Source organism: Phascolarctos cinereus, unplaced genomic scaffold (assembly GCF_003287225.1).
Source record: "Phascolarctos cinereus isolate Bilbo 61053 unplaced genomic scaffold, phaCin_HiC Scaffold_9;HRSCAF=440, whole genome shotgun sequence".
Classification (NCBI taxonomy): Eukaryota; Metazoa; Chordata; class Mammalia; order Diprotodontia; family Phascolarctidae; genus Phascolarctos; species Phascolarctos cinereus.
Window position 1 is genome coordinate 40495631 of NW_027556402.1, and position 26059 is coordinate 40521689.

General features: G+C 34.0%; 1 protein-coding gene across 2 annotated transcripts in view; it reads right to left on the reverse strand.

Moving 5' to 3' along the window:
- GRID2 (glutamate ionotropic receptor delta type subunit 2) overlaps window positions 1–26059 on the reverse strand; it is a 1695829-nt gene that overhangs the window by 776339 nt on the left and 893431 nt on the right. The gene's annotated exons all lie outside the window — the stretch shown is intronic.

Here is a 26059-nt window from a genome sequence, read left to right on the forward strand (position 1 = left end):
TTCTTAAAGGATATAAATATAACAAAATAGTTTATGGGAGAAATACCATAGAATCACATAAATATATAATGATTCAAGTCTGGGGTAAACATATATCATGCAATTTTATAAACATATTGCTATATCCTAGAGGACTTGATACTTTTAGCTCTGGAGCTATAATCAAATAAATGCTTCTACTATTACTGCTACAAAAAAAAAGTTGTGTCAATCTATCCTGCTATAGCTCTACTCACCATCTCGTGACTTTCCAAACCAAAACACCCCATCATTCCTCTACATATGTTCTCTCCCACTATTAAATATATAAGAATACACAAACACATACAAATACATATACATGCACATATGTATCTGTGCATATGTATGTATCTATATATGTATGTATGTGTTTCAGCCTAGGTTTTGAGAACAGAAACATTTTGGGGAAGAAAAGCCACCGGGATTTTTTCCTGAATCTAATTGCTGACTATGCTGGGATATTGAGTTTGTAAAAGTTGTAGCTTAAGCCCTAGACTAAAAGAGATATGGCAGAGTCCATTCTACATCTCATGGTGAAGAGGCTAAAGACTCCATCCAAAGAAAGAAGCTGGCGGAAGAGAGACATTCTTGATTGACAACGTCTTGTCAGTCAAGCAACGATGACAATGCCAAGAATTGACTTTGGGAACAGTGGCGCACTATCAGGCAGAAGCCTTGTGAGACTAACAGGGAGAAATGCAATGTCCATACACTAGGGGAGACTACATAACTTGTAGAGGCTGCATACTTCCTACAATAAGGAATAAGGAGCAATGCCTCTGGAAATAGCTTGATGATATCATCAGAATACATCAGTAACTATCCAGTGTCAGAGACTTAAACTGTAATATATACCTGCTGTGGCATTCCCACTTGTGTGCCTACTCTTTCCCTTAATGGTACATGTACTTTTGAGAGAATGTGTCCTCAGTTTACTGGGGAAATGTTTAGTTACTGCTTTTCTTATTATGCTATTTTAGTTTTACTTTGCCTTGAACTGTTACAAACATGTACACACACACACACACACACACACACACACACACACACATTCTGGGATGAGTTATAGTTTGAAGTTGCTATAGACACACATAGGAGCCTTATCTAGGGGACTCACCTGGTAATTGCAATGGTGACCCAATGTGCTACATTGTTGAATAGTACAAATGCCTACTTGACCCTTTGGAATACACTACATTATACATATTCTTGAAATGACTGAATAACAAGAATCCCTTTTCTGGGTAGCTAGGTGGTACAGTGGATAGAGTGCCAGCTCTGGAGTGAGGAGGATTCAGGTTCAAATCCAGCCTCAGACACTTAGTAGTTGTGTGACTGTGGCCAAGTCACTTAACATTGTTTACCCCATTTTCTTCATCTGCAAAATGAGCTGGAGAAGGAAATGGCAAACCATTCTAATATCTTTGTCAAGAAAACCCCAATGGGGTCACAAAGAGCTGAACATAACTGAACAACAACTGAATAATAACACACATTCCTATTGTGATTTTGATCAACAGCAGCGCAACATCAACTCATCTCACTTCAGATGCATTAGGAACACTTTGCAAATACTAGATTATTTTCAACCCTGTCCAGAACCAAGCTTACATGCTATTTAAATGGAGCATATCTAATTTCATCATAACCAAGTATAGGGTTTTAACTTTGTCTTTGAAACTCAAATAACAGCCCTGTTAAGAAACTCTAGGAAGGACAATTGATGTTTGCTTTCTCTTTCTTTGCTGCAGGCGTATAATCAATCAAGGATATGCAATGTTTAGTTCCAGGGTAACATTTCAGGCTATGCGCAATCAGTTCTATTCCAATGCACAAAATATTTCTTGGCCTCTGGGATATGTAGACAAATGAATATTTCAGATCACAGTGAAAAATCTTTAGAATATCTGACTTAATCTGGTAAACTATTCTCTAGACAATTAAATATACAACTTGGAAATTTATTAAGCATATTCCAAGAAAGTATAAAGTACCACTCTACTTTTACATAGAAGTAACTTCATATAATTAAAATTAAGAAAGTGAAAAAAATGGTGGTATTTTGAGGAATGTATATTTAGGAAAAAAGTTTTTTTCAATGGAGAAAAATATTTTAAATATATATGTGTGTGTATATATATGTATATATATATATATACATATATACATATATGTATATATAAAATACAGTTATATGCATGTGTTACGTAAAGCACACATTGATGTAGCTATTACAACTAACTTTGCCAAACGAATAGCCAGCATTCAAAAAGATAAGAACTAAACTGAAGTTAAGTTTATTGGGTAATTATTTCCCCTTTATTTAATGGGTGTAACATCAACTATAATCTTAAGGAGCAAGCTGTAATATATTACCATTAGTCTTTCTAAAGAGGCTTTGTTGGTAAAATTCATATCAGTGAATAAAAAAAAAAGCCAGATTGCAAAGGGTTAATAAGATAGTAAATGGAGAAGAAGTGGAGGCACTTATTGTAGATGATGTTTTCAAGAAGTTTAGCCAGAAAGGACAAAGGGGATACAGTGTGACAGTCAGTGGGGATGGAAGGATTAAGGTTTTGTTTTTGTTTTTTTTTCCAGGATGAGGGAGATGTAGGTATGTTTGAAGGCAGTGCAGAATGAGCCAATAGACAGAGAAAGACTGAAAATAAATGAGACTGGTGATGACAGAGAAGGCAGTCTCTTGGAAAAGATAAGATAGAATAGGATCACTTAAATAAAGAAGATTAGCCTTGGTAAGGATTAAGTCCATGTCATCCTATGCAACAGGGGTGAAGGAGAAGAAAGTGGCAAAAGGCATCTGAATGACAGGAAGAGGAGACAAGAGAGAGCTCACAGCAAATGACATCAACTTTTTCTGTAAAATATGAGGCAAGATTCTCAGCTAAGAGGGTAGCAAGAAGGAAAGCCATTAGAGGCTTGAGGAGGGATGAAAAAAGTTTGGAAGAGACAAACTGAAGTGTGCATTACTGAGTTGATAAAAAAAAAAAAAGATATATTTGGATTTCCTAGCAGCAGTGAGGGCCCAGTTGATGTTGTGTGATATAAATTTGTAATGGGCCCAGTCAGAACAGTTGAATGATTTTTTCCACCTTTGTTCAGGATGACCTGTGTATGAATGAAAGCGATTTATAGTGAACATGATACAAGGCTGAAGACTGGGTGTAATTGGGATATGCTGATTGTATTAGGGACTTAAGAGAAGATAATGTAGAGTTTAATTGTTGTACCCTGGGCTCAAGATGATGAGAAAAGAAGAGAGTAGCTAGTGGAAGGGAGAGGGTCTTGGAGAGAACTGAATGGGTAAAATAATTGGAGGTTACAGTACTGAAAAAGAGTAGAGTTTTATAAGAGAAGAGAGAGGAAGAGGTGAAAAGCCAATAGATTATGGTCAGAATGTGAAAGGCAATTTGCTCCTCTAAATTGTTTCTAAATTGTTGCCTTTTATATCCAGATCATGTATTCACATGGAACTTATCTTGGTAGACGGTGTGAAGTTTTGCCTAAATCTCATTTCTGCCAGAGTTGTATATAGTTTTCCCAGGATGTTTTGTCAAATAGTGAGTCTTTCCCCCAGAAACTGGGGTAATTCATTTATCAAGTATTGTGACACTGTGTTTACTTCCACATGTTTTACACCTAATCTCTTCCATTGATAGATTTCTCCTTAAAAAAAAGTATCAAGTCATTCTAATGACTACTATTTCATAATACACTTTGAGATCAGGTACTAAGAGAGCACCTTCCTTCCCACTTTTTTTTTTCATTATTATTCTGAGATTTTTTTTTACCTTTTGTTTTTCCATATGAATTTTGTGATGATTTTTTTCTAGTACTACAAAATATTTGTTGGCAATTTAGTATAGCACTGAATAAGTAAATTAATCTACATAGTATTGCGATTTTTGTTTTATTAGTTCAACCCACTCATGAGCAATTATTTTCTCTAATTATTGACTCTTTTTTTTTCTTCTGTAAAGACAATTTTATGGTTAGATTCATACTATTCCTAGGAGAATCTTTGAAGATATACTCCAAAATATTTTATGGCTTCTATAATTATTTTGAATGGAATTTCTCAGTCTAGCTATTTCTGGGTTTTAATGTTTATATTTAGGAATTTTAGTGAATTTTATGAATTTCTCTTATATATAGCATATTTGCTGAAGTTATTTATTAGTTCAATTAATTTTGATGAACCTTGGGTTCTCCTTATCATGATATCATTGGTAATAAATAATAGTTTTGTTTTCTCTTTGCCTATACTTATTTTTTCAATTACTTTTTCTTCTCGTATTACTATAGGCAGCATTTCTAAATATTAGTAATGATGAGCATCATTGCTTTACCCTTGATCTTACTGGAAAGGCTTTTAACTTTTCTCCATTACATATAATGTTTATTCTTGGGTTTAGAGAAATACTAATATATGATACATATATTCCTGTGATTTCTGGAGTTTTAATATAAATCAATGTTGGATTTTACAAAAATCCATTTTGGCATTTACTCATATAATTATGGCATTTTGTTATTTATATTATTAACATGACATTATGTTTTTCATCTTCCTTACATGGAACCAACATTGTGTTCTTGGTATAAACTCAACCTGGTCAGAGTGTATAAACTTTTTAATATGTTGTTATAGCCTACTTGCTAACATTTTTATTCAAAATTTTTGTATCAGTATTCATTGGGGATAGTAGGCATTAGTTTCCTTTCTCTGCTATTTCTCTAGTTTAGATACCAACACCATATTTGTATGAAAGAAAGAGATTAGAAGGATACTTTATTTTCTTGTTATTGAAAAGTTATGAAATATCAGAATTAACTGTACTTTGAAAGTTTAATGGAATTCATTTGTGAATCTATTTTTCTTGTCCTGGAGTTCCCCCTTGCTCCCCACTTTGGGAATCCATTATTGTTTAATTTTATTTTTTAAAATTCAGTTATTTAAATAATCTACTCTGTTTTAATTTAGGTATTTTATATTCTTGTAAGTACTCATTTCTTTCTTTTAAGTTATCAGTTCTGTTAATCTATAATTGATCAAAATAGTTTCTGAAAAATTTATTTCCTCTATAGTTGTTCTGTAGTTGTTTCCTTTTTAATATGAACAATTTGGTTTTACTTTCTCTCTGTTTTAACTAGGTTAGCTAACATCTTGGTTTACCTCTTTCAATTTTGTTAAACTCTGATTTTCAGAATTTCTACTTCATTATTTAGTTGGAGATACATGATTCATTATTCATTTTTTTAGCTGCATGTTCAATTCATTGATTCATTGTCTCTTTTGTTGATTAAATTACTTAGAGATATATAATTTTCCATTAAGTTTTGTTATGTTGTCTCATGATTGTACTTTTCTTTGATGAGTTTTTCTATTATTTCTATAATTTGATTTTGTTAAAGAGTAGTTTAGAATTATATTAGTTAGTCTGCATTTCCTTTCTTTTTATCCAAGGGATTTTTATTGAAGAAAATTTTATTGCACTATGACTAGGCAAATTATTTCCTTAATAGTTCTAATTTTTTACATTTTTGGATGAGGTATTTCTGTCCCAACATGTGGTCAAATTTTTTAAAGGTGTCATATATAGCTCATAAATATATAAATTCCTTTATATTCCTATTCAGTAACTAATAAATATCAATGACTGCTAACATCTCAAAAGTTCTACCCAATTCCTTAACTTCTTTCTTATGATCTTTTTGTTAGATTTATCTAGGTCTGAAAGGGGGTACATTAACATCCTCTCCACGGATTTAACATTCTTGGGGGAAAGGACTCCCAGCTGGGTATCTTCATCTCCAAGGTGATGCCATGTCTATGGAGCAGGACTACAGGAAGAAGACCCTATCCTAGCTGTGAATGAAGCAGATTTCCAAGATATTGAGCACAGAAAGACTGTGGAGATCTAAAAGACCATCCAAGAGATAAGCGTACCAGTCCAATTCTTCCCTGACAATTACCATTGCCAGAAGGAGAGGACTGTATACTAGGAGGTATACCCTTCCCTTGAATGAATAGCCTACCTAGAACTCCTGGTTGACTTAGGAAGCACTTGGGAAACTCTGTGCTGAACCAGACCTCAGCCTGCACTGCCCCAGGCTAGACTGAAAGTTTCCTTATTTTTTTGGGTGGGCTTGAAGCCCTAGTAAAGGCAAGGGAACCTTTCCAGGGGAATCCCCTTCCTCTTTGCCAGCATTGATCTGAGACAGGGAACCCAATGGAAACTTCATCTTTTCTGTCCCACCCCCCCTCAGCCCACACCCTTATCCCCTCCTTTACCATCTAAATAAAAGGAAAATCTGGTGGTCAGGGTGGAGATTCTCTCAGTGATCCATTGCTACCTTCAATTTTATCAAGTTTTTCTTTAAGTACTGAGATGTTATCTTGTTAAGTACATATGTATTAAGTATTGATATGGATTCATTAGCTATGAAACTTTTCAGCATAATCTAGATATATTGATTTCACATGAGTATGAGATAAATAAAGCAGATATACAATCATGATTTCTATTCCTCCTTTTTAAAGTCCAGCCTCTCACTTCAATTCTATGTGAATTTTTGTTTTAAGCATGTTTTGTGTAAATAACATATTGTCAAATTCTGCATTCTAATTAATTTTGTTATCATTTATTCCATGAGTGCTTTCATCTCATTCACATATACAGTTATGATTCTTAATGTGTATTTCCTTCCATCTGTCCTCTTGTGCTTTTGCTCTCTTTACTACTACCTCCCTCTTCATAAATTTTTTTTAAAAGTGCTAAAAGAAAAGAATTTGCTTGACACTTGTGATCTTATAAGTGAAACAGACTGTTTCCTCTCTGCTAACTACTGCCTGTCTTCCTTCTGGCATTCTTAATCCCAGGTTTTTACACTTTTTTCTATGCTTTTTTATTTCTCCCTTACCATTCCCCCCAGCAGCATTTGTGATTGTTTCACTTATAACTACTCTTTTACTAAATCATTTCCTCCCCCTTAGACTCTTCTTTAGTCCTCTTCTCTGTCCTCTCCCATTCCCCTTTTAAGTTCAATTTATATCCACACTAAGATTTTGTGTTTATATATTGAATTGTATCTAATCTTCCTTTATCTAATGTAGATGAAAGTGAGGTGTATGGAATGCTAATTTCCCCCCCATCCAGTCCTCCATAGCTCTTCATCTTAAGCATTTTTGCAATAGTGATTTCTCCTACCCTTTTTCCTTTCTTTCCCAGCATAGTCCCTTGTCCTTCCTATTTTTGTTTACTCACAAGATTCTTAAGACTAAACAAAACAACCTATATAGCATTTGTTATTCTTTTCCTTAAGTTATAACTTTTCCTTAAGACCCCCCCAAAATATGAGTTCTGAGCAGACATGTTTCTTATTCTGCTACTAATGTGTAAATTCATCCCCAATTATTTTCCCTTCAGTTATACAAATAGATATATCTTGCTAAATTTCTCTTTACCCAAGCATTTCTATTTCAAAACGTCTACTCAGTTTTGTTCTTGCCATTATGAATGCTTGGAAATACTCCATTCCACTAAAGATCTTTCTTTTCCCTTATGGTGTTATATTTAGTTTCACCATTTAGTATCTTGTTTGAAAATTTTCATTACTTGCCCTAAGCTTTCTTTATAGTGATAGGGAGTAGGGGAAGCTGGTGGCACAGTGGATAGAGTATCAGCCCTGGACCCAGGAGGACCCGAGTTCAAATCCGGTCACAGACACGTAACACTTACTAACTGTGTGACTCTAGGCAAGTCACTTAACCCCATTGCCTAGTCAAAGAATAAAAAAAAAATTAAAAAATATAGTGATAAGGGCTAAAACTTCTACCATCCTTATTCTGTCTCCTTAGTATTTGAACTCCTTCTCATTGGTTTCATATGGTATTTTGTTTTCCTTTGACCTTGAAGCTTAGGAATTTGATCATGTTATTTTCAGGAGTTTTCATTTGGAGGTTATTTTCTGAAATTATCAGGGGAATGTTTCTATTTTCACCCTCTGATTCCAAGAATTCTGGATAATATTCATTGATAATTCCTAGAATATAATTTCCAGACAGTTTGTAATCATATTTTTCACAGAATTTAACATTCTTAGATTTTTTCTTCTTGACTAGTTTTTCAGGTGAGTCATTTCTGATTTTATATTTCTTCTTTAATTTCATGTTGGAGGGTTTTTTTTTTTGACATTTATTGATGTGTTCTTAAGTCATTATTTTATCTGGTCCATTCTAATTTTCAGAGCATTCAGTTCCTGAATGAGTTTTTCAACAGTCTGTTCTATGGTATCAATTTCCCATGTCATGCTTTCCTCTCTAGCTTCTTTGCAGTCTGTATTTTTGTTTCATTTCCTCAAGTATTCCTGAAGTCTTGATGTTGAGGACTTTTTTTTTCTTGTAGTCTTTGCTTGGACTTAAAGGTTCACTATCTTCTTCTGCTTTTACCCCTCTGGCTATCTATTTATTCAAAGTATTTCCTCATGGTGTTTAGTTTCCCTTCCATTGCTCATGATGAAACCTCCTCTTATGCCAAGCTCTGAATATGAATGGTGTAGGCCAAGGGTGGGGAACTTGCAGCCCTCAAAGCTACATGTGGTCCTCTAGGGCCTCAAGGGTGGCCTTTTGACTGAGTCTAAAAGGATTTGTCCTATAAAACTTGGACTCAGTCAAAAGGCCACCCTTGAGGTGCTAGAGGGCCACATGTGGCCTCAAGGGCTGCAGGTTACCCACTGTTGGGTAGGCAGAGTATACCTGGTCTTGAGTATTGCAGTCCAGACTAGGCCCTTCCTTCAAGGAGCTCTAGGACTGTTCTAATATTGCACTCCACCTGTGGGTTCACTTATCTCAGAGCTCCAGGACCTCTCACTGCTATAGACCCAGCCTAGGATCCTTTTCCTCTGGTGATGGGCTTAGCAAGGGTCCCATCACAGGCTTCACATGCAGCTCAGGCTGAATTTTGTCTTTCTCAGCTTTTCTAGGTCTCTGCTTCTTAGGCTTTAAGTAGAATGCCTGATGCTTCTCTCTCCCTCTGATAGTCTAAGTAACGGTTGGATCTATTAGGATGTGGCTCTTCAGGTTCTGTTTGTAGGAGGCTTTGCTAGATCCACTAAGAATGCCCCAAACTATTTCCTACTCATCTAGTCTTTGGCAGCCAGTCAAAGGTTTGGGTAAAGTGCTGTTTGGACTCCAGTGTTCTCTGGCTTGGACAAAGAGTGCCTCCCTGGAATAAAAAAAGAATGCCTTAAGGTCACTTCCCAGCAGTCACAGGCTGGGGAAAGGCTTGGGCTTATCTATCTGGCACTATGGAGCTCAGGCTGAGAGTGCTGGAACTTCAGGAAAGGTATAAATGCAGCTAACTGCATCTTGCCTTGCCTTGGCTCTTGACCTGATTTCGCTTTTCTATCTCAGGATCTCCACAGGACTCCAGGGGTCCCTTGGTGGATACTTGGTTTGGGTGGAGGAGTCAAGAAGTGAGTCTTTCCTAGTAGAGTATTTCCTTTCTACTCCCAGATGGAGTATTTGGGGCAGAACCTGGGATCCTCTAGATTGTAGCATATGGCCATCTTCCCTCTCATTAGTTTAAAAAACTCATGGAATAATTGTTAAAAAAATGCTTTGTTTAAAAAAATTAAGAAAACAGAAACAAAATTATTTTAAGTTCAGCATTTTCCTTGGAAAGGGATTCAGAAAGGTATTTTCAGGAAATTCCTTTTAAAACCAACTCCATTCAAGTAAAATGAGAAGATAAATAAATAATATGCTTACAATAGTGGGAAAAAATCACTTGAACTAAATTATTTTCATTTATTAATGTAACAAATAAAATCTCTTTCCCACTTACAAAGTAGCCTTACTAAGTGCATAAAGTTCATAGAATGTTCATAGAATATTCATAGAAATGTTCATAGAAACATAGAAAAAGGGAACCAATAATCATTTAAACTATAATTAGAGATCAAAAACCATCTTTATGGACAGCATAACTCAATGACTGAGGAAGCAGTTGGGAGAAGTAAAATGATGCATGAAGGATAAAAATATATCAGAAGGTATAACAAGCTTTTCTATTTTATCCTCAGCAAATTAGCTTTACAGGGCACAAAGAAGAAAAAGAAATGGAATAAAACATTGGATAGAGAGTAAAATATTGAAGGGAATGGTAAACAGAGAGGCAGGTGGAAGATGAGGTTTGTGGAACACAGTCAAGCTCAAAGCATGAGCTATAAATGGTTTCCATAAGACAGAGGTAAGCTATATGAAAAGGGAAATTAATTAGCATTCAACTAATAGGCATTACCAGTTGAACAAAACACTCCCAGTTGAGCACTTTCAAAAAAGTAAGTGTAAAACTAATTTAAATATCCTGGAAACTGAGAAGCCAGTGAGCATTTCCTGAGCAAGCTGGGTACTAACGGAGATATTCTGAAGCATACTGAATACGTCTCCACTCAGGTTCTTAACTTTCAATGTAAGTAATCTTCTGCCTGATCAGCTACTTAATCAAGAGGTTTCCTTACCTATCTAAAAATTCCGTATCAGTTATGGTTACATTTCAACTTACCATTGTTCATATTTTACAAGGATTATAAGGTTAAAAAAAGATGCTAATCACAACTAGTATTTATACAGTGCTTCAAGGTTTGTGAAATATTTTATAGAATTTATCACATTTGATAATTATAACAACCCTGTGAAGTAGGTGATATTATTATCCTCATCTGTACGAGATGTTAAGTGACCTGTCCAGCACCATGCAGCTAGTAAACTTCTAAGGCAGTATTTGAACTCAGGTCCTGCCAAATCCAAGCCCAGCACTTCATTCATTTTGCCATCTAGCAGTCTAGGTGAAAAGTAAGATTCCAGAAATGGAAATTTGTTTCAGAATCTTGATGGAAAAGTGCTCAACACATTTTGTAAAAGTTCAATCAGCATTCAATTTTCTATGGAAGTTCTTATTATTACATGTTAAGTGGTACTCATTTTTTTTTTTTTATAAACAGAGGTTAGGAGTTAGGTCCATGGGAAGATGTAAGATTACATGGACCCCTGAGGTGAACCAGGTTATCATTAGTGCTAAAAGATATTGGGAGGAACTTGAAATCACAAGTAATGAAAATACTAATCTTTATCATTCTCCATTAATTATTCTCCAGCATTCTCCATTAAAAAAACCTTCAAAAAGGAATATTTACTTGATTTATTTGAATTTTATTTCCCTTTAGTTCTCAAGCATTTATTTTTATGTAGGTACTATGTGGTGCAGTAGATAGAATTCCAGGTCTAGAGTCAGGAAGACTAATCTTCCTGAGTTTAAATCTGGTCTCAGACACTTACCAGCTATATAACCCTGAGAAAGTAATTTAATCCCGTTTGCCTCAGTTTCCTTATCTGCAAAATGAAATGGAGAAGGAAATGGCAAACCACTCCAGTACTTTTGCCAAGAAAATACAAAAATGGGGTCAAAAAGGTTGGACACAACTGAAAAATAAGTGAACACTAAACCAATAGTGAAATGGTCAAAAGACAGACTTATAAATAAGGAAGGAGAAAAAAATAAAAAGGCTTTTATTCCAAAGATCCTTCAAGAGATTGTCCATCTTTTAATAGTGATTTGAAATTTCATATCAACACAAGTATGAGAATGACTAAACTTCCTTGTAGTTAAAATATTTATTCTATTGAAGTTATGTTTGTGATATTTAAAATAAAGTGATTTGATCCCTTGCAGCAGATTTATAAGTTATCAAAAGTTGAAGGGTTAATGAATGCTTTGTTTTAGTTTGTAAGTCAACTCTTAAGGAAGCCTTATGCCACCAGACTTCATAATGCTAAGTTGAGTCATTTTGGATCTTTCCTGTTCAGGAATTATTACCACAGTACTAAGGGAAAGTGGAGAAATTTTGAATATACAATGTCATATCAGTTTCATTTCATTTTACTTGGCATCAGAACTGAAGCATAGGTAGTAAAACAACTAGAATAAGTAGCCTCAAAAAATAAGAAACATGAGATTAGAAGGTATGATGACAAAAGTAAATTTGTAGCCTTCAAGATACTTCAAAGTAGCTACATTTTCTATTTTATTTCCCTCTGTTTATTACTATTATATTATTTATCCTTTAAAATGATTACTTATAGGAGGTGGTTAAAGAGCTATTTTCTAAAGGACAATCTGACCTGCTTATGCTATTCTTTGGCCTCTTCAACTATCCATGTTGAGGACAATTTTATTATCTGCCTATATAAGTTTTTAAAAAAGAATGTCACTATCCTCGGGTGGCAACCATCATAAATTGCTGCCATACAATCTCTAGAGATAATATCCAATCTCCTGAAAATGTGGCTTATAAATTAAATTCTGTGTGAGTGCTGGTGAATGTCACAAGAAGATAAATCACAGTATTTCATGAAATGAGTACTTGTACATTGTCAATTTGCTTTAAAAATATAGAATGGACCATAGGCATACATAGGGCCTGGGCCAGGTGTTCCAGCAGAGATAGGAACACCCAGCCAAGACCTATGATAAGAGGGGAATGATCAAGATAGTGAAGGGGCTCAGAATCATGTCATAGGATAATTAGCTGAAGATACTGTAAGTATTTACCCCAGAAAAGAAGGTTTACATAGATACGAGAGTGGAATTCATGTGCTTAAGGGGCTGTCATGTGGAAGAGCAATGCAATTGATCATGCACGGTTCTAGAGAAGAAAATTAAGAAAACTGAGTGAAAGTTGTGAAGAAAGGAATTTAGCATTGATGTATCAAAAAAAGTTCTTCAACAATTTAAACTATCCAAAAACAGAATAGAGTTCTGTAAGGGGTAAAGCCTCCCAAGAGGTCCTCAAGCAAAGGTTGAATGACCACTTGCAGGGCACACTCTATTGTGTTTTTTCATTCATGTAAAGGTTAGACTAGAATGTTCCCTCCAACTTGAAGATTCCCTGATTCCAGAGTCTTCAAATAGAAAATTTTCTGTATATTCACATTAGAAGTTAGAGATATTATCAAGAAATAAAATGAAAATCCCCATCCTTTAAATTATGAAAGGTTTGCTGTAAGAACTTTGGATAAGTATATCATTTAGGAAACAACGCACCATAAAGGCAGTAATAAAGTAAATGCGTCTCTGTTCCAGGGTGTGGAAACTGTGGCCTTGAGGACACATGTGACCCTCTAAGTCCTCAAGTGCGGTCCTTTGACTGAAACCAAATTTCACAGAACAAATCATTTTATTAAGGAGATTTATTCTGTGAAGTCTGGATTCAGTCAAAGGGCTGCACTTGAGGACCTAGAGGGCCACATATGGCCTCAAGGCTGCAGGTTCCCCACCCCTTGAACTTTACTGCCACATATTTCAAATAGAGCCCATGTGTAGAAAATGCTTATTTTGTGATTTGTTTTTGTAAAAAGAATTCAGATAATCTAGAGTTTTTCTACTGAATCTAAATTAGGAAAAATTACACTAGTACACTTCCAGACATGGGAGAAATCCTAAGGAATGTAGAGCAAGAAGCACTGAGAAGAGACATGGACTGTTATGAATTGAATAGAATAAAATCAAATTTTCAGAATATATTCTGATGTCATCATAGATCAAGCTCAATCTTTTATATACCTTCTATATCTAAATATATTGCTTTATCTGTTAATAAGTGATAGTCAGAAAAATCATTCGCAAGAATTACATGATTCTGAAACATCATAGAATGATTTGATTGTGAATTCAATTCAAGTTGATAAGTATTGATTAAGGTCTCATATGGGGAGTGTTTACTTCAAATCAAACTAGGCCCTGGTGAAAAAAGAAAAGACAAAAGCTAAACAGTTCCTGCTGTTAAGGATATTATATTTTATTGGGAGGCTACAAAGTCATGCAAACAGCATTCATACCCTGCAACTCACACCTCTCACCCAGTGCAGATAGACTGTGTAATTGATTCAGCAGACTTGCTCTTTTGGGTATAGATATATGGGTTCTTGCCTTCTTCCCACTCACAGTGAGTCAGTCTGAACCCATTCACTTCACAAGATGTGGCAGACATTCATTCTGTCCTAACACAAAAAGGAAAGGAAGAGCAACTGCAGATGGAAGGTGTGGAAGATACAGGTAGTGCTGGCATCCACGTAATTTAGAAACAGATACAAGGAGCTCAACGTTAGCTTACCCTTTGGCTGCCTCTGTGTCCCCTGCCTCTCTTTCTCTGTGGCTAAATTCAGGAAATTCAATTAGTGTGATTTCTCTTTCCCTCTAGTATATTAGGCTAGTTTGAGCTCCCAAACTTTCCTACATGAAGAACCTGAGAATACCCATCTTAAGAGAGAGATCGGTATAACAATGGAAGGGAAAGGTATCAAAGACAGAAGAAATTGTGCATACAGAACATATGAGAAATACTGAAAGATCAAAAGTCCAAGGGAGGAAACCTGAGTAAAACTAGTTCTTAAGTGCATAAACAGAGAGAGGCTAGAAAAAACAGAAGGGAAAAATTAGCAAAAATGAAGAGATGCTAGAATAGAAAGAATAATGTTAAGTTGTTAAGGAAAATCCCTTAGTGAAAAAAGAGAATCCCATGGAATCTCCAGAAATGATGAAATAACAATTAAGGAAGTCTCAGAAAATTTTCAAAAAAGGAAATAAAACTACTAAAATAAGATATTAAACATAGAATGGAATTGAAAATTCAAGCTAGCTTTCAGTACAAAATTGGGAAGGGGTGAAAAAAGAGAAAGAGCATCAGAGCCTTACAGAAATTAAAATACAAGATGAAGAGTATCTATAAAGAAGTAAAAGTCTTGAAAGAGGAGAGCTGTGAAATATAAAAATAGAGAAGTGGAAAAAATATGGAAAAAGAGAAGAAAATGATAATTTTAATGAATGTGACAATTCTATGCAAGCCAAAATGAAACTTTGAAAACATGGTATGCAGAGAACAATTAAGGATCATGGTTCTCCTAAAAATATATGTCAAATTTAAAAAAAGAAACTTACATATTATACTCTTGGCAATAATACAAGAAAACTGTCCAAACTGTTTTAATGCATACCATAAAGTGTGGCTCTAACAAACTTTTGAAACTTCATGGCATGGATTGATTAAGTTTTACAATTTCAATAAGAAAAAATATTTTTTTTTCAAATAGCCAGGAGGAAAACCTTCAAATATTAAGGATTGTCAGTTTGAAAGACCCAGATCATATCTGCTTTCTCAAGAAATCATAGGTAAGTAGTGAAAAAAAGAAAGCCTAACATCCTTCTCCCATTCTTATTCACTGTCTGTAACTCCATGAAGTGGGGCAACAGTTGAATTGAGCATTTCAAAGAGAAAGCAAAAGAGCTTAAGCTATCACTCCAAAATAGCATATTCCATAAAGCAGAGCAAAATTATCAATATCAATGGTGGACATTCAACCAGAAAGAGGCAGTTGAGAAATTCCTGGAAAAAAATATTTTAAGTGGCAAATCGATTATTCAATTTGAATATTACTCGACTTGAATGCAGAAAATAGGTAAATAAGGATAATTATCAATAACATATTAAATAATGAAATCAATAGTTTCCCATTTGTTAGTTATTGATTAAAAATAAGATGTTGAATTGAAAGATTAAAGAAAGGGGAACAGGCATTTATGAAGTGCTTCCTATGTGCCAGGCATTGTGCTAAACACTGACTCCAGGTATACTACTGCTGGAACAAAGACAAATTGTCAAGCAAATAAAGTACAAAAACAACTAAAAATTTCAAGGGAATTTAAACATTTGAAGGAATGCCTATATATGACAAAGTGGGCAAGAACCTCACAGATCACTGTAGTCTCAACTTCTCTTTTTCTGGATGAAGGAATTGGGATTCATAGATGATAAATAGCTTACCTATCATCACAAAGGCAATAAATAGTGTAGGCAGAATTTGAAGCTGTCATAGGACCACAGATTAAGAGTTAGAAAATATAACTGATATTATCCAATATTATTAAATTTTTTATAATTAAGAAAATTCTATTTTGGACATGTTGAGTTTGAGATACCTATAGGAAGCCTGTTTCCTACTAATAATATGATATATATGACATGTTTATGATGTAATGTTATGTTATACTAGCATATATTTCCTAAACAAATTATGTAAATAGATATTCACAGTTTCTTATACAATCTTCTTTTTTGTTCTTTCAGTATTGATAAATTTCTGGATATTTCTAATTTTAAAATTGCAATAAAAAGTTTTTCAAGAAAGAAAGTAAAGCATGAAAGTACAGAACATTTACTTGGGGGAAGGGGAAGGTCTATAATAGGAGGTAACTGGATTTTGAATGAGGGAATTTGCACATTAGATGTTCACTTTCACCAAAGAAGGGTTATAACTCTCAATTCTCCACCTGGTATAAAGAGTGAAGGAGAAACATAGAACCAGGGATTAAATAACCTCCTTAAATTTTTAGAGGCAAAGGACTGGAAAATAATGGAGAATTGCTGAACAAAATATGGCACATGAATATAATGAAATGCTATTGTGCCATAAGAAATTCTAAAGGGACAGCTTCAGAGAAATCAGTGAACATTTATATGGATTAATTCATGATGAAGCAAGCAAAAGAACAATTTATACAATAACAGCAACATGAAAACAAATGACATTAAAAGCTTTTAGAATTCTGATCAACATAATAATCAGCAATGCTGAAGTGATATCCATCTCCTTATAAAGAGGTGATGGGGTGTACAAGACAGACTTTTGTTTTTAAACAGTCAGTGTGAGAATTTTATTTTATTTTTTGCTTGACAAGATATATTTATCAAAAATGTTTAATTTTTCCTTTTTTGACGAGTGAGGGGCATGGGAAGAAGATAATTTTTCTTTTTAGATATTTTAAATTAAAAAGTAAAATGATAAACATGAAAACTATATTATGGTTAAAATTAAACATAGACAATGAGAAATATCAGTACCAAATGCGTATGCATAGATGGCATATTAATAAATTAGTAAAGATTAACTTAATTTTTAAAAATAGTAATGCTCAAAAATTTTAATATTCCCGTCTCAGAGCTTGATAAATCTAATGGAAACAGAAATAAAAATGAATGTATATAGCTGAACAAATTATAGGCGAAGTTAGACTGAAAGGATGGTTCAAATGAGAATGTCAAAATTGATCAAATGTTAGGGCATAGAGATATTTCAATTAATGTTAAAAGGTAGAAATAATAAATGCAGCTTTATAAATCACAATAAAATAAAAATATTGGTAAAAACAGGGAATAAAAGGAAAAGATACATATCCAAATGGAGATTCATTAATAATATCCTGAATTTAAAGAATGGATGAAGAAAAATTACATAAGAACAATTTGTATTTATATTAAATGAAATGATAATGATAAGGCAATATATTAAAATTTCTAGGAACCAGCCAAATTAGTCCTCAGAATAAAACGTATCTATCTGGAAATTTACATGAACAGATGATTGAACTCATTATATAACTTTTTAAAAGGAAACTTGAGAAAAAATATGCCTCAGAGTTGGAATTCTTTAAAATTAAAAGAAAAAATAGATGATATATGTAGAGATATAAAAATCCCAAAGCTCATTCAACTAGTAGATTGGTAAGCTGTCAGATAATATGACCACAAAAGAAGGTTGAAAATTAAATTACCAAAATTAAAAAAAAAAACAAGTTAAATCATCATAAGTTGAAAAGAAATGAAAATAATTATCAGAATATACTGTACTGATTACAAGATAGACAATTTGAGAATATAAAATGCCTAGATTAGTGGGGAATTTAAAAAAAATTACAAATAAACCATACTTAGAAATGAAATAGAACAAGTCACACACACATGCACACACACACACATGCACACACACACACACACACACACAACCAAAGAAGGGAGATTCTTTGGTTTAAACTTACCATAATTGTGAATTTTCTCAAGCATTTAAAGAGCAGTTAATATTTAGCTTCTCAAATTATTCTTAAAATATGAGAACTATACTATCCTTTTATGAGGCAAATTAATCCTTATATGTAAACCACTGAAAGATAATGCAAGAAAAGCAAAGTATATATCAATGTCACTATTCAATACTGATTCAAAAATGTAATTAATATCCTAAAAAAAGACAAGAATACAGAATGCACCAAAAGTAAGACTTTCAGAAAGATAGATAGAGATACAGATATATATATATATATACATATATATATATATACATATATATGTGTGTGTGTGTGTGTGTGTATGTATAGATATACACATATATATTTATATTCATTATTAACAAATTGCATTTATAATGGGCATGAAAGATGGTTCAACAACAGGAAAACAATGACCATTATTAATCACATAAAAGGTACAACCTAACTTTTTGATTACATGAATAAATGCAGAAAAAAGTCTTTAAGTGTTTTTCATATGCTAAAATCCCTAAGGAATAGGGCCATAAATGGGCTGTCATGTAATATAATAACAAGAAACATTCATAAATCCAAAAGTTTACATTATTTGTAATAGGGAAACACTAGAAGCTTTTCTAATAAATATATTGGATAATCAAGGATATCGCATCTCCACATTATTTGACATAAAAATTTTAGTTTCTAGAAACAGGAAAAAAAGAAAATATGAAGTTTTATGCTTTAGCAAAGGGGAAAGAAAATTATGCTTAATTTACTTACTAGGATAATTTATATAAAGAATCCCAGAGAATCAGCAAAGAAACTAAAAGAGACAATTAATAGCTTTAACAAAACATCAGGATACAAAAGAAATACACAAATAACTCACACTTCCAAATAAAAATAAAAAAACACAGGAAAAAAAAGGAAATACCTTTCAACATTACTACAAAATTCATGAAATATCTGTGAGTTAGCTTACCAACATCAATGTAAATACAATTTTAAATCAGTTTATAGGAATTGATATTAAATTATATAATTGGGATCAAATGATGATACTACTAGATGCTAGATGCTACTACTATAACATAAGGACTATGTAGGAGTACTTTGTAGAGATTGACAAAAATGACAAAAAATGAAAATATGACGGGAAATAATAATACAGTAGAAATAAAAAGGTATTAAATCTAGATCTCAATTATATGTTAACATAGCAGCCTTTGATTGATTAAGAAAGAAGACAGAAGTTAAATGGAACAGACCAGATAAGGAAGAATTTGAAGCAACCAAAATCTCGACTTGTTTTTCAATAGACCTTAGATGACAAGCTCCTTTGTGGAAAGCTCTTTCTTTGATACGAAATTCAGGGGTTGGGGAGAACAAAATGATATGGCATCAAATGGGTTTAAACCAAAATCTTTCACCATAGAACAAGTTCAAATGGATATGCAACTAGATATAAAAGATCATATCATTAAAAAAATAGAAGAGAACAGGATCAGGTATCTTTCAAAGCTATTGCCAACAGATAGGACAGAGCACAAAAGATAAAAACACAGTTTTAATTACATGAAATTGAAAGTCTTTTGCAGAAACAAAAGCAATGCAGCCAAAATAAGGAAGGAATCCAATGATTATTTTGTTTGTTTGTTTGTTTGCTTTTGTTTTAATCGCACCAAATCTTGAACAAGAGTTTAATAGCTAGTATGTATGTGAATTGATATAAATATATAGGATCAAGATCAATTTCAGAAAAAAATGTAGAAACGATTCTGCAGTGAATTATGATTTATTCACAACTCTATGCTCCAAATAACTAGTAACTAAAAATGCAAAACACAATAATTCTATGATTTCACCTCACATCCCTCCAATTTTCAAGTATAGCAATTGTAAGTGTTGGAAAGATTACAGTAATATAAAAAAAAACATTCATACACACTTGGTGGAGTTGTAAATTTGACAAACCATTCTACAAAACCACTTGGAATTACATAAAAACAAGTGACTAAAATGTTCTTTAATTCACAAATCCCAATGCTAGAAATATACTCTAAAGAGAGAAAGGCAAGTGATACATATATGTATGTGTGTATGTACATACATACACACATACATATGTATATATATATATATATATATATATATATATTCAAAACAGAAATTTTGTGATAGCAAACAACTTGTATGAGTAAGGGTCTATTGCTTGACTAATGGTTAAATGAAATGTGACATTAATATAATGGAATATTATGTCATCATGAGAAATGAGGAATATGATGATTTCAGAGAAATAGTAAAAAATAAACAAATTCAGAATAAAATAATCAGAAAGAGGAAAACATCACACACAGTGAACATCACAATGCACCTTGGAATGTAAAGAAGAAAACAAAATTGAAGTTGCATAATCATAACTGTTTGGTCCTAGCAAAGAATTGAGCACACTAATTTCCTTTCATTGAAGAGTCAGGGCATAATGGACATAGAATTTTATGTACTGCTATCTAAAACATCATAATATTAAGATGACCAATATAGAGGAATACAACCAAACAGAACAAGACTTCTTGTTCAGGAACTATGTGATAAACAAAAAAAAACCCTAGGAATTTGAGAGAATGCAATCTTGTTTAATAAAGGTGGTTCTCCCTCTAGGACAGGCTTTTGATCCTGAAAAATCCAACCCAAGCCTATTCTCAGTCACCATGACTAGAAATGTGATCTCTAGTAGCCAAAAGACCTGACACCTAGCTGCCTGAACTCTTTATAAAAGGGAATTATAGAGGATATAGGTTATAAAAAAAAATAAGTAAGAAAACTTTCCTCCTTTTAACAAGTTGATATATTTTTACTGAGAAAAAGGCCTTAATGCTTTTTTTTAAAGCCCAATTGAAAACAAGATTTGATGGACTTTTTCAGAAAAGCGGTACTTAGTGACAAAGGCCCCATTTTTTTGTGCCTAAGAGGTACAAGGTTTTCAGATTAAAAGCCAACATCACACTTAACCCAGAGCTATCTCTGCTTACCCTAGTCATTTCAATCCAAATTCTACGTACATCATTGTCATTTTTTTCTGCTGGTATCACAATAGGTTGATTTATGTGGCTGTACATAGCTCTAATCTTTCCCTAAGAGCCTTGAAGCCCTTGAAATAGTGGTAAAGCACAAAAGCAAAAACATTTATTACTTTTCAAAGACTTTCAAGGGTGTATAATGAGTCCTATGTCTAAAATCAGAAAAATATAATCTGAAAATCACAGTTAGCTTTTCTAGCCATTAAATAGCAAAACTAAGAAAACTCTTTTTTATTAAACCTTTTGCTCTACACTTGTTAAACATTATTGTTTCTTGATAATTAGATGTGCTTTTCTGCCTGACTTTCAGTAGAAAACACACCTAGCATAGTAATTTTAACACCTTACAGATCACCTTCTACACCCAGAAATGTTTTATGAAAGGTTGTTAAATATACAAAAATAACATTTACATAGGATGAAGAATGGCTGCTTATCCTACTTCATTCATATGAAGAAATCCTAGAGAGATAATTGCCAATATAGATAAGCACCTTCTGTTAAGCTTGTAAGTCTTAGAGTTTCCTTGGCCCAGGATCGTACAGCCAGCGTTTATCAGGGGTAGGATACAAACCACTCAGTTTTCCTTAGCTGCAAGGGAAGCTTGCACTTTCTCTCTCTGTCTCTCTTTGTCTCTCTTTCTCTCTCTTAACACAATCATGAAGTTACAAACAAATAATAAGCATCATTTTACTAGGTTTATATGTTTCATCCAGAAAACACTTTCTACCCCAGCACAAGAAGCATTTTTTTTTCAGATTACCATTTTATTGAGGTGCTTATGGCAATTGCTGTGACGTTAAGTGACTCACAAAGATCACCCAACTAGCCAAGAAAACTCAACCAGTATGCACATCTTAGGTAAGACTTGAAGTTTGGTCTGACTTACTCTTAGGCAAGCTCTCTGGCCACCACCATACATACACTACCACAATTTTTAGCCAGTTGATACACTTATTTTTTAAAAAATTGTGGGTCTGTGCTATAGTTAGCATTTAGTTTATTAAATCCATTCAATTGCTATTTTTAAAAAATGACCTATTTGCTTAACATCTTATGTGCTAATGTAGAATATGCACATGTTACATACAATGCATGTGCTACAAATAAGGTATACACTAATTTAACTTCTTTATCTCTAATGAAGATCTAAGGGCTTATTGAGTGTCTGCTATCTGGTATTAGTCACATGTTCAGAGGTTACTTTTGGCACTTTCAAATTGTTATGTAGCTCATGACAATACCCCATCTACTGTCATTTCTCATTTAATAACCCAAATTCATTTAAGAATAAATATTATCCCTTCCTTTTCAAGGACTATGTCATTCTACTATTTTGTAAAGTGTCCAAAGAGTATTGAGGTTAGGATAGGTATAAGATAGAGGGGAAGGACAGGTATCCCCTCTGGTATTCACAGATACTATATACAACAGATTTTTGAAATATCACAGCTGTTGCAAACACCCAATGACATATGTTGTGATCTTGTAGTAGGCATGGATTCAGGACTTCATTAGATACAACAGAGATTCTCCCAAAGATAATAAAAATGGTATTATACAGAGATGTCAAATACATGGATTATATGTGCCTCATGGGTCACACTCCCAATTATAACTCAAACTAGATTAAAATGTAATGGAAAATATTTAACAAAATACAAAAAAGTGCAATAAAGTTTAGAAAAAGATAAATTTTAAAGCTAAGTTAATATGTGGTACACAGGGATCCTTACATATAATTTAGTTGTCTCCTTTTCTATTTGAGTTTGAGACCACTTGTATAATGCATAAAGAGCCAGGAAAACCAGGGTTCAAGTGCTCCTCTGACACATAATGGCTATGTGACCTTGGGTAAGTCACCTCTCTTTTTAATGCTCTAAGCAAGTCTCTTCTTTTTTTTTTTTTGCTTATGCAATGGGGTTAAGTGACTTGCCCAAGGTCACACAGCTAGTAAGTGTTATGTATCTGAGGCTGGATTTGAACTCAGGTCCTCTTTAATCAAGAGCCAGTGCTCTATCCACTGTGCCACCTAGCTGCCCCTCTAAGCAACTCTCTAAGAAGACTACATGATCTCTCTTCGTAGAGAGAATTTTCTCATGTAGGAGTTAACTATATTAATAAAATCATAGGTCCTGTCTCTATACCAAGTATCTATTTTCCAACTTGAGAGCTTATATACAGCATGGTGTATCAGCTACATGGCACAATGGATAGAGCCCCAGGGCCTGGAGTCAAGAAGACTCATCTTTCTGAGTTCAAATCTGGCTTCAGACACTTACTAGCTATGTGACTCTGCGCAAGTCACTTAACCCTGTTTGCCTCAGTTCCTCATCTGAAAAATGAGTTGGAGAAGGAAATGGTAAACCACTCCAGCATGTTTACCAAGAAAACCCCAAATGGGGTCACAAAGAGTCAGATGTGACTGAAATGACTGAACATCAACAGTGACATGCCTGGAAAGAGACTCCAAGAGGTGTACGGTATCACGCTGTTCTTATCCACCACCAACACTATGAGTTCTAAAGTGGTTGTGTCCTTTTACTATGGTGAAGAATCAGAGGAAATGAAGGTGTGTAGGATTTTAGCCTCCATGGAGGTGTAGGCAGGTGTCTGGTATTATGCATGGGCGCAGGGATTATTTGACTAGTTGCTTTTCTATGTTGTTATTTATGTTGTTTCATGTCTTAATGAAATGATTCTGCTATTGGATTTATGTTTCTTGGTAATGGTCTAGCAATAGAGTAATATATCAGATGGGGCCTCGGGCTGTCCATTGAATAATTATTACCCCAAGCAGCCATACTTAACCTGGGAATAGCTAAGGCTGAGGATAGGCCATTTTGTTTGTGAGGCCTCATCTGGAATGTTTATGGACTAAATAAAGCTATTTTAAAGTACTAGCTCAAAGTACTGGAACTTGCAGGGATCCTTTGAAAAAGTGTAGGAGGGAGTGAATTTAGGCAATGACCTTTCATAATATAAGTTCCTTACACCAACAGATTCAAAGCCACACAACTATTAGTAGCTCCCACATCAATGAGCTATATTTAATGTTTTATTTTTTGTCAACTATAATTTAACAGTAAGTTTTCAAAAACAAACTACTTTGCAGGCAAAGTAGTTCAAGTGACCACTATTACCACTATGTTTCAAAGTGGAACTCAATTTTTTTTGTTGTTGTTTATTATTGAAGGGGCATGGTACACTGTGAGGAAGGAATTTTGAGGGTATTGGACCTGGAGTCAGGAAGACTTGAACTGAAATCTGGCCCCATACACATGTTAGCTATGTGACCCTGGGCAAGTCACTTAACATCTGTTTTTTAATCCACTGGGTAAAGAAATGACAAACTACTCCAGTATCTTTGTCAAGAAAACTCCATGGACAGTATGGTCCACAGGGTCACAAAGAGTTGGACATGACTGACCAATTGAACAACAACACATTTTAATGTAGTAACTCTGTGTGACTGAATAATAGCATATTTTGAAGTGGCATTGTTATTCTGTCACTGCACATTTCATACTTCAGTACTGGGCTAAATATTCAACATGACTTTTCATTTATTAGAAAATAAAATAATGTTTTTTACAAATTAGTAGGACTTAACCTCCATTAAGAACTACTGTTTTTGTTCTACCTATCAAGTATGGTGCTAGTGATGCAGAAATTGATGTCATGCTGTGGACTCCTTGGAAGGGAACATTGGATATTGGCTAAATTTCATAAGAAAGAAGACAAAGTGATAGCTATCTAACCTAGGAGTGTAAGATTTTATGTTTCCTAGATAACTGGTGGAGAACCACCTTTGGCTCTGAAATACAATCTGTCTTCTATTGAACTGGGCCCCACTCCCATTAGCCATTTGTAAGAGTTGCCACATGTTTTTTCCTTCCTTGTCAACTGCATAAGACCAAAGGACTTTTTGCTACTCGGACAGTGAGGGGAGATCTGCCTGAAGACAGAGAGCAGAGGAGTGCCATTTCTCATCTACAGTTTACTAATCACCTTTACTGGCTACAGGAAATATTTTTTAAAAACTAACCTTATTATATATATAGTTCTGGGCCGGGGGCAAGGGGAGGGAGATATAAGCTATTTATTCCTTCTCTGCGTCTCTCAAATTCAGAGGGCAATTGCACGTAAATGCAGGAAGTAATATGAATAAGAGTATCTGATTAACACTCCTTTCCAATTATTTCTTTGAGAAAACCAAAGTAACCCCAATTTATTTGGTAAAAAGAACATTCCCCTAAATGACAAGATGGGTTAAACCAGTTTGAGGGTAACCAAGGGGTCTCAAACCCATAAATTAGGGCAGTGTCTTGTTGACCGTAAATGAATCACACAATCAAAACTTCCCTGATGACCAGTTCTTCATATTCTATTTATTGGAGAATCAAAGAGATTAAGTGAATTAGATTACATATCTCCCCAAACTGGAAGACATTGTACCCTCTTGCATACGGGTGAAGACCAAATGTGTTTTATTGCAGAGAATGTTGAACTTGGAGTCAGGAAAAACTAGGTTCAAATCCTTTCTCTGATACTCTGACAAAGTAATGTTAACACTTGAACTTCAGGCCAATATCTATGATTGATCTATTAAATTATTTTCAGTTGTATTCTGAGTTAGGATGGAGGTCCTTCACTAATGGGAATCAAGATCCTTGACACATTGATGTGTGTGGATGCAGAAAATGCTTTAAGATTTCTTTGTTTTTATATTAGTTCATGTCTTACATTATTTTGCTATTGGATGTTTGGCTTTGATACAGTCTAGCAATAGGATAATGCATAAGATGTGCCCTTTGGCCAGCAGATGAACATTAATTACCACAGAAACAGTGATGTTGAATCTGGAAGCAGCTAAGAGTATACCACAATATTAGAGTGAAAAAAAAAATCACAGAACATGAAGAACATGTCTGCTTTTCACTGGTCATCAGAGTAGTTTTAATAGTGTTTTAATAAATCCTTAGAGCGAGGTAATAAATGAAGAAATACAGTAAA